Below are 12635 nucleotides of genomic sequence, written 5' to 3' on the forward strand. Positions count from 1 at the left end.
AATTGGCGGGCGGGGTGGCTCACACCTGTAATCCCAGCACTCTGGGAGGCCAAGGTGGGCGGATCACAAGGTCAGGAGATCGAGACTATCCTGGCTAACATGGTGAAACCCCATCTCTACTAAAAAGTACAAAAAAATTAGCCAGGCGTGGTGGCGGGCAACTGTAGTCCCAGCTACTCTGGAGGCTGAGGCAGGAGAATGGCGTGAACCCGGGTGGCGGAGCTTGCAGTGAGCCGAGACTGCACCACTGCACTCCAGCCTGGGCAACAGAGCGAGACTCTGTCTCAAAAAAAAAAAAAAAAAAAAATTACCCTGGTCTGGTGGCACACCCCTGTCGTCCTGGCTACTCAGGAAGCTGAGGTAGGAGGACCGTTTGAGCCCAGGAGGTCAAGGCTTCAGTGAGCTGTGACTGAATGCCACTGCACTCCAGCCTGGGTGACAAAGCAAGACTCCACCTCAAAAAAGAAAAAAAAAAAAAAGAATAAGGCAGATATTAAATATACAAGTAATGACATGAAAAGATATCCATGATATTCATAAAGTTATAGAATTTCACGTAAAATAAAGGTATACCTGTTTGTATACATGAGGTTAAAAAAAAAAATCCAGAAAGTCATATGTAACTATCAACCAGAGTTAATTTCAGTATGGTAAGTAAATATTTTCAATATTTCAGTATGCAGACTTTCACTTAATTCCCGTTTTCAGTATACTGACTCATCTAGAATTAACTCTTTACACACTTGTTTTTTTAAAAAAATAATGAGCCTATATAACTTGAAGAGGAAATAAATTTAAAGCAAATAACAGTTTTTAAATCATATTGAGAGTTCTAAAATTTAGTTCATTCAACAACCTTTTAACAACAGTAAAAACATAATAATCCACACTGTACTAAAAATACTAAATTATAAAATACCATAAACTATGAAGATGGCTTCTATGAGATGTAAAAAGAAAGAATACAGAAGTAGAGGGGTATTCAGAGTTTTTTTGTAAACAGGACAAAGATAGCAAGTTTAGTTATATCTTCACACACTGGCCTCCTTCCAGACAGCTTTTGTAGAGGGGGGGGAAGAAAGTCCCACAGCAAAATTGTCCAGCCTCTCAAGAGTAGATAGAATCTGTGGATGGGGAAGCAGAAAGGACTTTTGCAAACCTGAGGTTATTTTCTCAACGCCTTTCAGAATTCTACAAGAGATGCAGGAGTAGCAGCAGCAGCACCACCTTTCATAGAAATTTTTAATTTAAGTGTTCAAAAAAGATTCTTATTCCCCCCCGCCTTCAACAAACTAGGAGGTTTGTGGGCTTTCAGGATAGAGGAATAAAAACAGGACAGAAGAAATTATGAAGTTAACACAAAATTTTATTTATTTTGGTTTTTGAGATGGAGTTTCGCTGTTGTTGCCCAGCCTGGAGTGCAATGGCACGATCTCAGCTCACAGCAACCTCCACCTCCCGGGTTCAAGTGATTCTCCTGCCTCAGCCTCCTGAGTAGCTGAGATTACAGGCATGCGCCACCCATACCCAGCTAATTTGAAATTAACACAAAATTATGCAGGAGAACTTTAAATAATATGGCAAGAAGGAAGATCAATCAAGCAAAAAGTGTTACATCAAGTCACCTACTACTAATAATAGACTTGCAGAAAGTAATTTCATGAATGTAAACACACAGTTGTTTTGAAAATTATGCATTCAAGGCCGGGCGCGGTGGCTCAAGCCTATAATCCCAGCACTTTGGGAGGCCGAGACGGGCGGATCACGAGGTCAGGAGATCGAGACCATCCTGGCGAACATGGTGAAACCCCGTCTCTACTAAAAAATACAAAAAACTAGCCAGGCGTCGAGGCGGGCGCCTGTAGTCTCAGTTACTCACGAGGCTGAGGCAGGAGAATGGCGTAAACCCGGGAGGCAGAGCTTGCAGTGAGCTGAGATCCGGCCACTGCACTCCAGCCCGGGCGACAGAGGGAGACTCCGTCTCAAAAAAAAAAAAGAAAGAAAATTATGCATTCTGAAATAAATTACAGAAAAACAATGAGTGAAAATTTTGCATAACAGATCTATGGGATAAATGTAAAGCAGAGATCAGAGGAAAATTCACAAGACCAAAGAGCTACATAAATTAAAAATTAGCAGGGCACAGTGGCTCACGCCTGTAATCCCAACACTTTGGGTCCACTGCGAGAGCCCAAGAATTTGAGTCTAGGCTCGGCAGCATGGCAAAACCCCATCTCTACAAAAAATACAAAAATTAGCCAGGCATGGTAGCGTCTGCTTGTGGTCCCAGCTACTTGGGAGGCTGAGGCAAGAGGATCCCTTGAGCCTGGGAGGCGGAAGCTGCAGTGAGCTGCGATCCCACCACTGCACTCCAGTCTGGGCAACAGAGCAAGACCGTGTCTCAAGGAAAAAAAAAAATTAAAACTTAAATAAATTCCCAACTCAAATAGCAAGAAAGATAACAAAGGACACCAAAACAAAGCCTAAGAGTAAAATTGTAAAGGTATAAGTGAAAACTAATAAGATCAGAGAACAGAAAAACAATTCATAAACAAAATCCATTTATTTGGGGGAAAACAAAAGCACCCACAAAATAGAGAAATCACTAGCAAAATTAATAAAGAAGAAAAGATAGTAATACAAATATACAAAGTAAGCATTGATAAGGGAGAAATAACTATAGAGAAGAAAAATTTTAAATTATAAGAGATTATTTTCCACAGCTTTAGGCAATTAAATTTGAGAATCTCTATTATATGGATAACTTCATGAAAATACAGTTTACTAAAATTGACCCTAGTAGAGAGGATGCTTAAGCAAACTAAGTTCCACAGAATAAACAGACAAAATTATTAAGGAATTAGCTCACCAAAAAGCACTGAGCCCAGATGGTTTCTCAGGAGAATTTTTTTTTCCCAAAAGTCTATTGGCTCTTGGAGGGTTGTAAGTTCTTTTTTTGTTTTTTTCCCCAATGGTTTGTGGTAGTGTTTGGCTACATAGATAAGTTCTTTAGTGGTGATTTCTGAGATCTTGGTGCACCCATCACCCGAGAGGTGTACACTGTACCCAATGTGTAGTCTTTTATCCCTCGTCACCCTCCCACCCTTTTTCCCCGCCCAGAGTCCCCAAAGTCCGTTCCATTATTCTTATTCCTTTCCATCCTCATAGCTTAACTGTCGCAGTTTCTCTATTTTTAGCCCATGCCAATGCTTTCTCACTAATGTTTATGTAATCAATGAGCCAAGATTCTGCCCGGTTTTACTTTCTATAATTCGTATTATAAAAATTGGCCAGGCACAGTAATCTCAACTACTAGGAAGGATGAGGCGGGAGAATCGCTTGAACCCAGGAGGGGACGCTTGCAGTCAGCCGAGATTGCACCACGGCGCTAGAGTGCCAGTCTCTCAAAAAATAATATTTCCATTTTCTACACTTCCTACATCAAAGTAATTAGCCTATCTTTAACAGAAATTTTCTATCTTCCATCTTATTTTCTAAAGTTAAATAAAGATGAATCATCTAAATATTTGATGACACCCTGAGGATTTTAGCAGTGACAAAAGTTGTAAGTGACAAAAACCAAAATCTTGTATACATTCAAAATAATAATTAACTAATGAATGAAGTCTATATATTTTTTTAAAAAAAAATACTATGCAGCCATAAAAAAAGAGAGTTCCTGTCCCTTTGTAGGGACAGTTAGCTGGAAACCATCCATTCAGCAAACTCATCGCAAGAACAGAAAACCAAATACCGCATGGTTCACTCATAGGTAGAACCTGAACAATGAGTCAACTTGTACACAGGAAGGGGATCAATCACAATACCGGGTCCTATGTGGAGTGGTGGAGGGGATAGCATTAGTAGATATACCTAATGTAAAATGGACAAGTAATGGTGGCAGCACACCAACATGGGCCACATGTAATTACATAGTAAAAAACCTGCAATTTGGCACATTACCCTAGAAACTTTAAAGTATAAAAAAAAATTAAGCCCAAAAAAAAAAAATTTTTTTTCCTTCAGTCTACAAATTACATCCCAAAGATCTACACTACAGGTTATGTTCCTCATCTCTAACACCCACACCTTGGTTCTCATATTTTTTTTATCATTTTCCTCCCAAAAAAAACCACCCAATGTCCTTAAGTGTATAATCTCTAAAGTCTGCCTCTCTATCCCTTCCACCTACAATCACACACACATTTGTCCTTTTGGGACTCTTTTGCCTTTTAATGCTTCCCTACCCACGGGTAAGGAGGGAAAAGTCAAAAAGCAAACAAGATCAATAAGACTGCTATTTTCAAAGTTCTGCTTTGCAAAAACTGCTAAAATCCTCAGGATGTCATCAAATATTTACATGGTTCATCTTTCTTTTTAATGAGCCTAATTTTGAACATAGCTCTAAAGTCAATGCACGCAGGGTGCAGTGGCCCACATCTGTAATCCTAACACTTTCGGAGGCCAAGGCAGGCAGCTCACTTGAGTCCAGGAGTTCAAGACCAGCCTGGGAAACTTGGCGAGATCCTGTCTCTACAAAAAAAATTTTTAAACTTAGCTGTGGTCCCGGCGCAGTGGCTCACACCTGTAATCCCATCACACAGGGAGGCCGAGGTGGGCAGATCACTTGAGTCCAGGTGTTTGAGACCAGCCTGGGCAACACGGCGAAACCCCATCTCTACAAAAAATAAAATCAGCCAGGCATGGCAGCGCATGCCTGTAGTCCCAGCTGCTTGGGAAGCTGAGCCAGGAGGACTGCTTGGGCCCAGCAGTCAGAAGTTGCAGGGAGCCAAGATCACACCACTGCATTCCAGCCTAGGCAACCAAGTGAGACCCCGTCTCACACACACAAAAAAAATTAGCTGGGCATGGTGGCACATGTGTGTGGTACTTAGCTACTCCATAGGTTAAGGAGGGAGAAGCCCTTGAGCCCAGGACATGGAAGTTGCAGTGAGCCCTGATCACAAGACTGCACTTTAGCCTTGGTGACAAAGTGAGACCCTGGCTCAAAAAATAAAATAAAGTCAATGTAATGGTTCTCAATATCCCTGGTTAGCTACAAGTTTTTCAATTTAAATTGTACTAAACACTACACTATTTATCTCTCACTTAAATAATTCATTACCACCATCACTACTGCCCTTAAAATTTAAAACATGCAGCTGAGTATGGGGGACCACACCTATAATATTAGCACTTTGGCACGCTGAGGCAGGAGGATCACTTGAGCCCAGGAGATTGAGATCAGCCTGAGCAACATAGGGAGACTCTGTCTCTACGGGAAAAAAAAAAAAAAATTTAATCAGCTGGGAGTGGTGGCGCACGCCTGTAGTCCCAGCTACTAAGGAGGCTGAGGCAGGAGGATCGCTTGAGGGGTTGGTTGAGGTTGCCATGAGCCACCATCGTGGCAGTGCACTCCAGCTTGGGCGACAGAGCAAGATCCTGTCTCAAAAAAAAAAAAAAAAAAAAAAGTAAAACATGTGAAACTGCTAACTAAATACTAGAATGCTTTTTATCACTAGCATATTTAAATAAGACAAATTTAAGATCAACAGGGAGGCAGTCCAGTGTAGTGAATGCGCATTCAAGATCAGCTGAATCGCAGCTCCATCACCTTTCCCTGGTGTCCTTAGTTACTGGACCCAGTGTATACATTCAAGTTCATTTTATCAGCCTTTTGGCATAATCTACTATTATATAATAATTATGAAGCCAGGCACAGTGGCACATGCCTATAGTCCCAGCTACTTGGGAAGCTAGGGCAGGATGATCACTTGAGCCCAGAAGTTCAAGGCTTTAGCGCACCACAATCATACCTGTGAAGCCATTGCACTCCAGCCTGGGCAACATGGCAAAACCCATTCTAAATAAATAAATAAAATTATAATAATTATTATTATTTATGAATCTTACTATTTTGTTTAGTTTATAGTAACCTTACATCAAACCATGTAGCACTCCCACATATATACACACACCCCGTATCATCCCAGTATCACATACCAACATTTAATGTGTTGAATATATCTATTGCTATATTATTGGTCAGGAGAACAACCCTATTTTAATAGTACTCTCTAAAACATGATAGCTCTACAATGGAGGTACCAAAAACACATGAAATAAGAAACAGACCCTTGCTTCCTTGATGAAACTGTTCCTCAAACACTTGACATCCTAATGCGTAAGAAGTAAGTTTAAGCCTTAAAATCTCTTTTCCTATTCCTTTGGATCTAAATACTAGCATTCTTATTTAGGTCAAAGTTACTTTCATTTGTCAACTCACTAATTTTCTGATTTCATTATTCTGCAGTCTGAAATATTACAAATGTACCTTTGCCCAGTCCTTCTTTTATTTTCATCTATTTATCCTAAAAACATAAATATTTTGAACACCGAGATTTAGTTTAATCCCCTCACTTATAGGTAATAAAATAACCCTCCGAAACTAAGAACGTTTTCTAGATTTTGGCTACTAGAAAAAGAAAAACTTTAGTGTCATCATTCTCTTTCTAAAACACATTTTCACTGAGACTGGGGCTTTATGTATTTGCCAGAATCAAAGAAAAATACCAAGCTACTAATATACTGGTCCCCTCAGGAACTCTACTAATCAAAGTAGTCTTTCCATCTTTTAAATACTATTTTTCACATAGCTAGCTAGGGCATGAAATGAGCAAATATACTAACATAGGAAAAGCTAAGTAGTTGCAAACTGATTTTTCCTATTTGTCACAATCTCCCAATGACTATTTTATCAAAGGAATCATAATGCAAAAAACACTCCTTAAGAGTCTAGAAACTTCTCTAATATTAGTGCTCTGAGAGGCCAAGGCAGGCGGACTGCTTGAGCCCAGGAGTTCAAGACTAGCCTAGCCTGGGCAACATAGCAAGACCCTGTCTCTACAAAATATTTTTAATTAAAAAAAAATTTTTTAAGATCCCAGGAACTTAAAATTAATTAGCATAAATTAGGGTCTATGTCTGCTTACCTATAATTAAAATTCATCTGCTTCTTTTATTAACAGAAAGAAGTCTTGAGGTATCCACCAAATAGAGAGTAAAATAGTCCTCTGTGGGGAAGCAACCTCTACACCATCAAAAAAAGTATAGGAGTCTTATCTTTTAGAGAGAAACTTCTAGCACAGGAAGATATACCAAGATACACTGTAAGTGAAAACACCCAGAAAGTAAAATGTGCTATTATTTCTTAACTTTTTTACATTTCCAACTAAGAGAAATAAAAATTGAAGACTCATCAACCTCCTAATGCATAAAGTTTACAAAACAAATGCACAAAGTTTACAAACAAATGCACAAGACTGAATAAACAGTATGACCTAGATTTGAGGAAATAAATAAAAGAGACTAGATGGTAATATACCAAATGTTAGCAGATACAGACGAGGGGTGAAATAAATGTGATTTTAAAAAATTTTCTTTTATAATTTTCCAAATTTCCCTACAGTGAACATTACTTTCATATTAAAAAAACTCATTAAAAAATAAACCATATGACATAAGGGTTCACTAAGAAGGGCTATGTTGTCGAAGTATTATTGACATGATTCACCATTAAAAGGGTGAACACCTCTCACTTTCCACTATTAAAATGCTGTTTAATGCCCTATTACTTTTCTGCTGCATCCTCAACGATGGAAAGAACTTCACTATCTCCTACCATTTCATTTCTGCATACAACTTGCTTTTAAATTTTTCTTCTTAAAATATGGTAAAAGTTCTCACTAATCCTCAATAGTCCACTTTTTAAAACCTACCTCTAAATTTCGTCATAACAGAATTAGGGGGAAAAATTGTTTTACCCACTAATTACAACTTCATTAGGCCACCATCACTTTGGCTAGGGAAAAGTGAAGGCCGGGTAAACTACACGTCCCACCATGCATTGCTGCCTTGTTCGGAGTAGGTCTCTACGGAAACAGGAAAAAAAAAATTCTACAAGTCCCACCTGTTACTTCGTTTCTAAACACCTCCTGCACTTTCGGCTCCAACACCAAACAAAAACAAAAGCCTCGTGATCTCACGTCTGCTCCGGGAGCCAGACAAGCAGGGGGCCCAGGGTCAAAAGCATGTCCACTGTAACGGGTAAATTCTATCCAGCTCCAGCGCTCCCCTCTCCTTTCCGGGGCTGGATGCACGCACAAGCCTTCTATCTGCATCCAATGGGGGCTCTCCAGCCGCACAAGGGAGAAGAACCGGTTACCGTGCAAGCACCACAGACTTCCCCGTGACGGGGCGGGGGCTACCACAGAGCAGAGGTGATAGCGACGTGACCCCAAGAGACAGCCTTAAAACACTGAGGACTCGCCGCAGACGCCGAGAGAAGCCACGGCCCCGCGGCTATCACGTTCCGCCGGGCGCCTCCATTCCCACAGGGATCGCAACCCCAACACTAACCGCCGCCCTCTCCGCGCGGTTTTGTGCCCCCTCAGCCGGGTCGCTGGGCCAGTGACCTCCCTTCCCCTGCGACTGGCGGACGACAAGGGAACGAAATCCTCCCGGCCTTCCCCTTCGCTCCCTCCCCCTTACCGTCTTGGCGGCCTCCGCCCAGGTCCTGCCCTTCTTCCTACGTCCCTTTTCCCTCATGTCGGGTCTTGAACTGACTGGGAGGTTCCCGTGTCCGGGCTCCGGCCGCCCTCCCTGCCTGCTCTGCCCTGCGCTGCTTTTCCCGCGGTGCCGGGAAAGGTGGGAGAAAAGGGAAGTCAGGCCGGGGGGGCACCCAAGCAGAGGAAGCGGCGGGGGTGGTGCGCGGGGGGGTCTATGGGGCGGCCGGTCCTCCTGCTGCCGTTGCCACTGCTACCGCCGCTGCCATATTGGGTTCTTACTGTACAGGCTGCCGCTACGGTCATGTGACCGCTCCCGCGCGGCCGTCACTACTGTACGCAGCCGGCCGCGCGAACGAGCGCGGGCGCGCCCCCGCCTCCCAAGCCCGGCAGCTGAGCGAGCGAGCCGGCGGTCTGCGGTACCTCGCCACGCCCCCACCCTTCCGGTCTCCGCCTCTCCGCAGGAGCATGCGCGCGAGGGAGGCCCCGGCAGTAGCTGGCGTCTGACGCTCCGCGCTCACACCTACAGCGAGTATCTGCCTGCGGAAGCGGAACTTGTTCCATCCGGGAAAGCTTATTGAGCTGATCCCGCCTCGTGCGAGGCGCTGCATGGGCTGTATAGACCCGGGGAGCTGACCTCTTACGTCAGTGGGTGACTCTGCCAACTATCACTTTAGATAAGCCCTGCGTTTGTGTTTTCTTATTTATTTGCATTTTTACAAAGGTTATCTTTTTGAAGATAGGCAACAATTCTTATCTACCTATTAACCCCATTCGATAGGCGAAGCAACTGAGATTGAGTGACTTGCCAAACTCACAAGTCTGGGATGTAGAGACACCAAATATCAAATTGCCAGCTCAGAGCCCTTTCCATCTCCCCAGAAAGCCTCAAACTTAGGTGACTGTTTTTAAGGTCCCTGGTAACTGCATCCACACTTTTACATGTGAAGCTACTCATCAATGACAGAAATGGTGTCTTCTTTATTTCGGTGAGCTCAGTTCCTAGCATAGTGCCTGTACATATCAGGCGCCCAGTAAATATTTGCTGAATGATTCAGACATTTCTGTGGTCAGAGACCATTATTTGTAGTATCCATAACAGCCTTCTGAAAGATCCAGAATGTGGCATCTTCTCTTACATCATCTATGCCTTGATACTTTGCAAAGTAAGAAGCATGTGGTAATACCTGCTGATCTCACCAATCCACCTGCTTCCAGAAGCTGCTTCCAAACAATCTAGTAAATTTACTATAGTGTGAAATAGGACTGAGGATTGGATTGCCTCTTGGGAGGAAAGACAGATGAGAGCACTGCTTAAAGTTTGTGGATGCATTTCAGAAGTTCATGGACTCCCTCAAATTATGAACTATATTTTGTGTGTTATATGTGAATTTTTTGAGAAGAGGATTCATAACTTTTCCTCTATTTTCAAAAGGATCTGTTGTGCCAAAAAAAAAAAGGGGGGGGAGTTTGAGAGGCCATCTAGGAGTATCTAGATACTTCCTTGTATTTCCCTTCAGTCATGGATCAAACAGCCAATTTCAGCAATTGATATGGATATATTTTCTGAAATGTCTTTGATAATTCATAGCCCTATCCATTACACAGGTAGCATGTACCACCTCCCTCCAAAGCTTATGTGTGTAGTCTAAGAAGGCCTTCTCGCCAGGTGCAGTGGCTCACACCTGTAATCTCAGCATTTTGGGAAGCTGAGGTGGTCAGATCACTTGAGGCCAGGAGTTCAAGACCAGCCTGGCCAACGTGGAGAAACCTTATCTGTACTAAAAATACAAAAATTAGCTGGGCACAGTGGCATGCGCCTGTAATCCCAGCTACTCGGGAGGCTGAAGCAGGAGAATCACTTAAACCTGGGAGGCAGAGATTGCAGTGATCGTGCCATTACACTGCAGCCTGGGCAACAGAGCAAGCTCTGTCGCAAAAAAAAAAANCAGCAATTGATATGGATATATTTTCTGAAATGTCTTTGATAATTCATAGCCCTATCCATTACACAGGTAGCATGTACCACCTCCCTCCAAAGCTTATGTGTGTAGTCTAAGAAGGCCTTCTCGCCAGGTGCAGTGGCTCACACCTGTAATCTCAGCATTTTGGGAAGCTGAGGTGGTCAGATCACTTGAGGCCAGGAGTTCAAGACCAGCCTGGCCAACGTGGAGAAACCTTATCTGTACTAAAATACAAAATTAGCTGGGCACAGTGGCATGCGCCTGTAATCCCAGCTACTCGGGAGGCTGAAGCAGGAGAATCACTTAAACCTGGGAGGCGGAAGTTGGAGGGTCCGTGCCTTTACCCTGCACCCGGGGCAAAAAAGAAAGATTTTCCCAAAAAAAAAAAAAAAAAAAAAAAGAAAACCTTTGTGCAAAAAAAAAAAAAAAAAAAAAAAAAGAAAGAAAGAAAAAAAGAGGAAAGAAGGTCTTCTCCATCCCTGACTGTTGAGTTGAGTACAGCTTACCATCCAGTCCTGTTGTTTGGTCCTGGAGCCCCAACTGGTTTTCAGACCCTCCTAGGCCAGATAATCCAACTGTCCTTACTTTGCATTTCAGGAGCTCTATCCCCAGGTTTTCATTTCAAGGGTAGGGATTGTAATGTTGTGGTTCCTACTTCTTAATCTTCCACAGATACAGATAGTTTATTATTATTATAAAATTATAATTCCCCAGAAAGTATTTTGTCCCCATGTCTATTGATTGAATTTGTTATGTGTATTTGCATCTCTCTCATCATCCCCACCCTCCTTCTGGATTTCCTTAGATATTCTGTTTCTATTCTCACTCTACTCAAGCCCATCCTACAGGGAATGCCAAATCTATCTTCTTAAAACTCCACCCACTACCCTACTAAGATATCCTCCCTAGTTCTTGATTGAGTCACAGTTTCTTAGCTTTACAGATACAGTTTCTATAATCAACTTAGTTATCCTTTGATTTATCTCTGGTTACTTCCATCAGCATTTGCTAATCCCCTGAATACCCCTACCTCTACTTTTGCCTCTTCATTTAACTAATAACATTGCTTCATATATCATGTAAAAATTATTGGCCACCAGTTGCATTCTCACCTTGCCTTCAATCCCTAAATTTACCCATAAGTTCGCACATTCTAACCACCTCCTCCTCCTTACCATAGCCTAATCCCTCCTTTAATATACTGTATACAGGACACTATCCCTTCTCATCTTCCTTGGAATGTTGTTCCATTTGTTTCATTATTTTCTAGTTCTGATACCCCTCCATCTTCTTCTACAAGCATATTCAAGACACTTCCAGCTTCAAGAAGTCTCTTTACCCTACCACCCTACCGTACCAAATTATTTTTCCTGTCTTTCTTGCCTATAAATATCTTGAATGTGTGACCAACACTCACCATCTCCACTTTCACAGCTTCCACTCACTCCTCTGCCCTACTAAGTGTAACAATGCTTTACATCTGCAAATAAAGGTCTGACTCTTTTGTGGTAAAGTGAATGACCTGCTTTGACAACTTTAGCTTAGTGTACTACAGAAAATGAAATCAAGGATTTTTAGGCTACAGATATTCAGCCCCAACCCCTTCGAATGCTTTATGTTGGAATCCACATGAGATTTTTATTTTTACCATAAAATTCACCTTTTTTCATCCTTACCAAACTGCTCATTGTAAAAATTTTATAGATATTTGTTTTGTCTGTAGAAGCAGAGACTGAGCTTTGACTTCTTGTGCAAGTTATATATTGGAGTGCTCTCAGAAGAAACCTGTAATGTTGTGCGGGAAGCATCATAGAGAAGGGAAGAAGCTGGCCAGGCACAGTGTCTCATGCCTGTAATCTCAGCACTTTGGGAGGTCAAGGTGGGCAGATCACTTGAGGTCAGGAGTTCAATACCAGCCTGGCCAACATAGTGAAACACGGTCTCTACCAAAAAATACAAAAATTAGCCGGGCGTGGTGGCTCACAGCAGTAGTCCCAGATACTCAGGAGGCTGAGGTGGGAGAATCACTTGAACCTGGGAGGTAGAGGTTGCAGTGAGTCGAGATCACGCCATCGCATTACAGCCTGGGCAATAGAGTGAGACTCTG

General features: G+C 42.4%; 1 protein-coding gene across 5 annotated transcripts in view; it reads right to left on the reverse strand.

The window, feature by feature from the left end:
- The window catches only part of ASXL2 (ASXL transcriptional regulator 2), a 160583-nt gene extending 151630 nt beyond the window's left edge, over window positions 1–8953 (reverse strand). For 4 of the 5 annotated variants that reach the window (XM_017876858.1, XM_017876854.1, XM_017876856.1 and 1 more), the window contains exon 1: window positions 8551–8952. The gene's annotated coding sequence lies outside the window, so the exon portion shown is untranslated. Of the gene's footprint in view, window positions 1–8550 lie in introns of all 5 variants that reach the window. The other variant, XM_017876855.1, reaches the window with a different exon arrangement.
- Between the last annotated feature and the right edge of the window lie 3682 nt (window positions 8954–12635).

The sequence above is a fragment of the Rhinopithecus bieti genome, unplaced genomic scaffold (assembly GCF_001698545.2).
Source record: "Rhinopithecus bieti isolate Rb0 unplaced genomic scaffold, ASM169854v2 scaffold_7681, whole genome shotgun sequence".
Classification (NCBI taxonomy): Eukaryota; Metazoa; Chordata; class Mammalia; order Primates; family Cercopithecidae; genus Rhinopithecus; species Rhinopithecus bieti.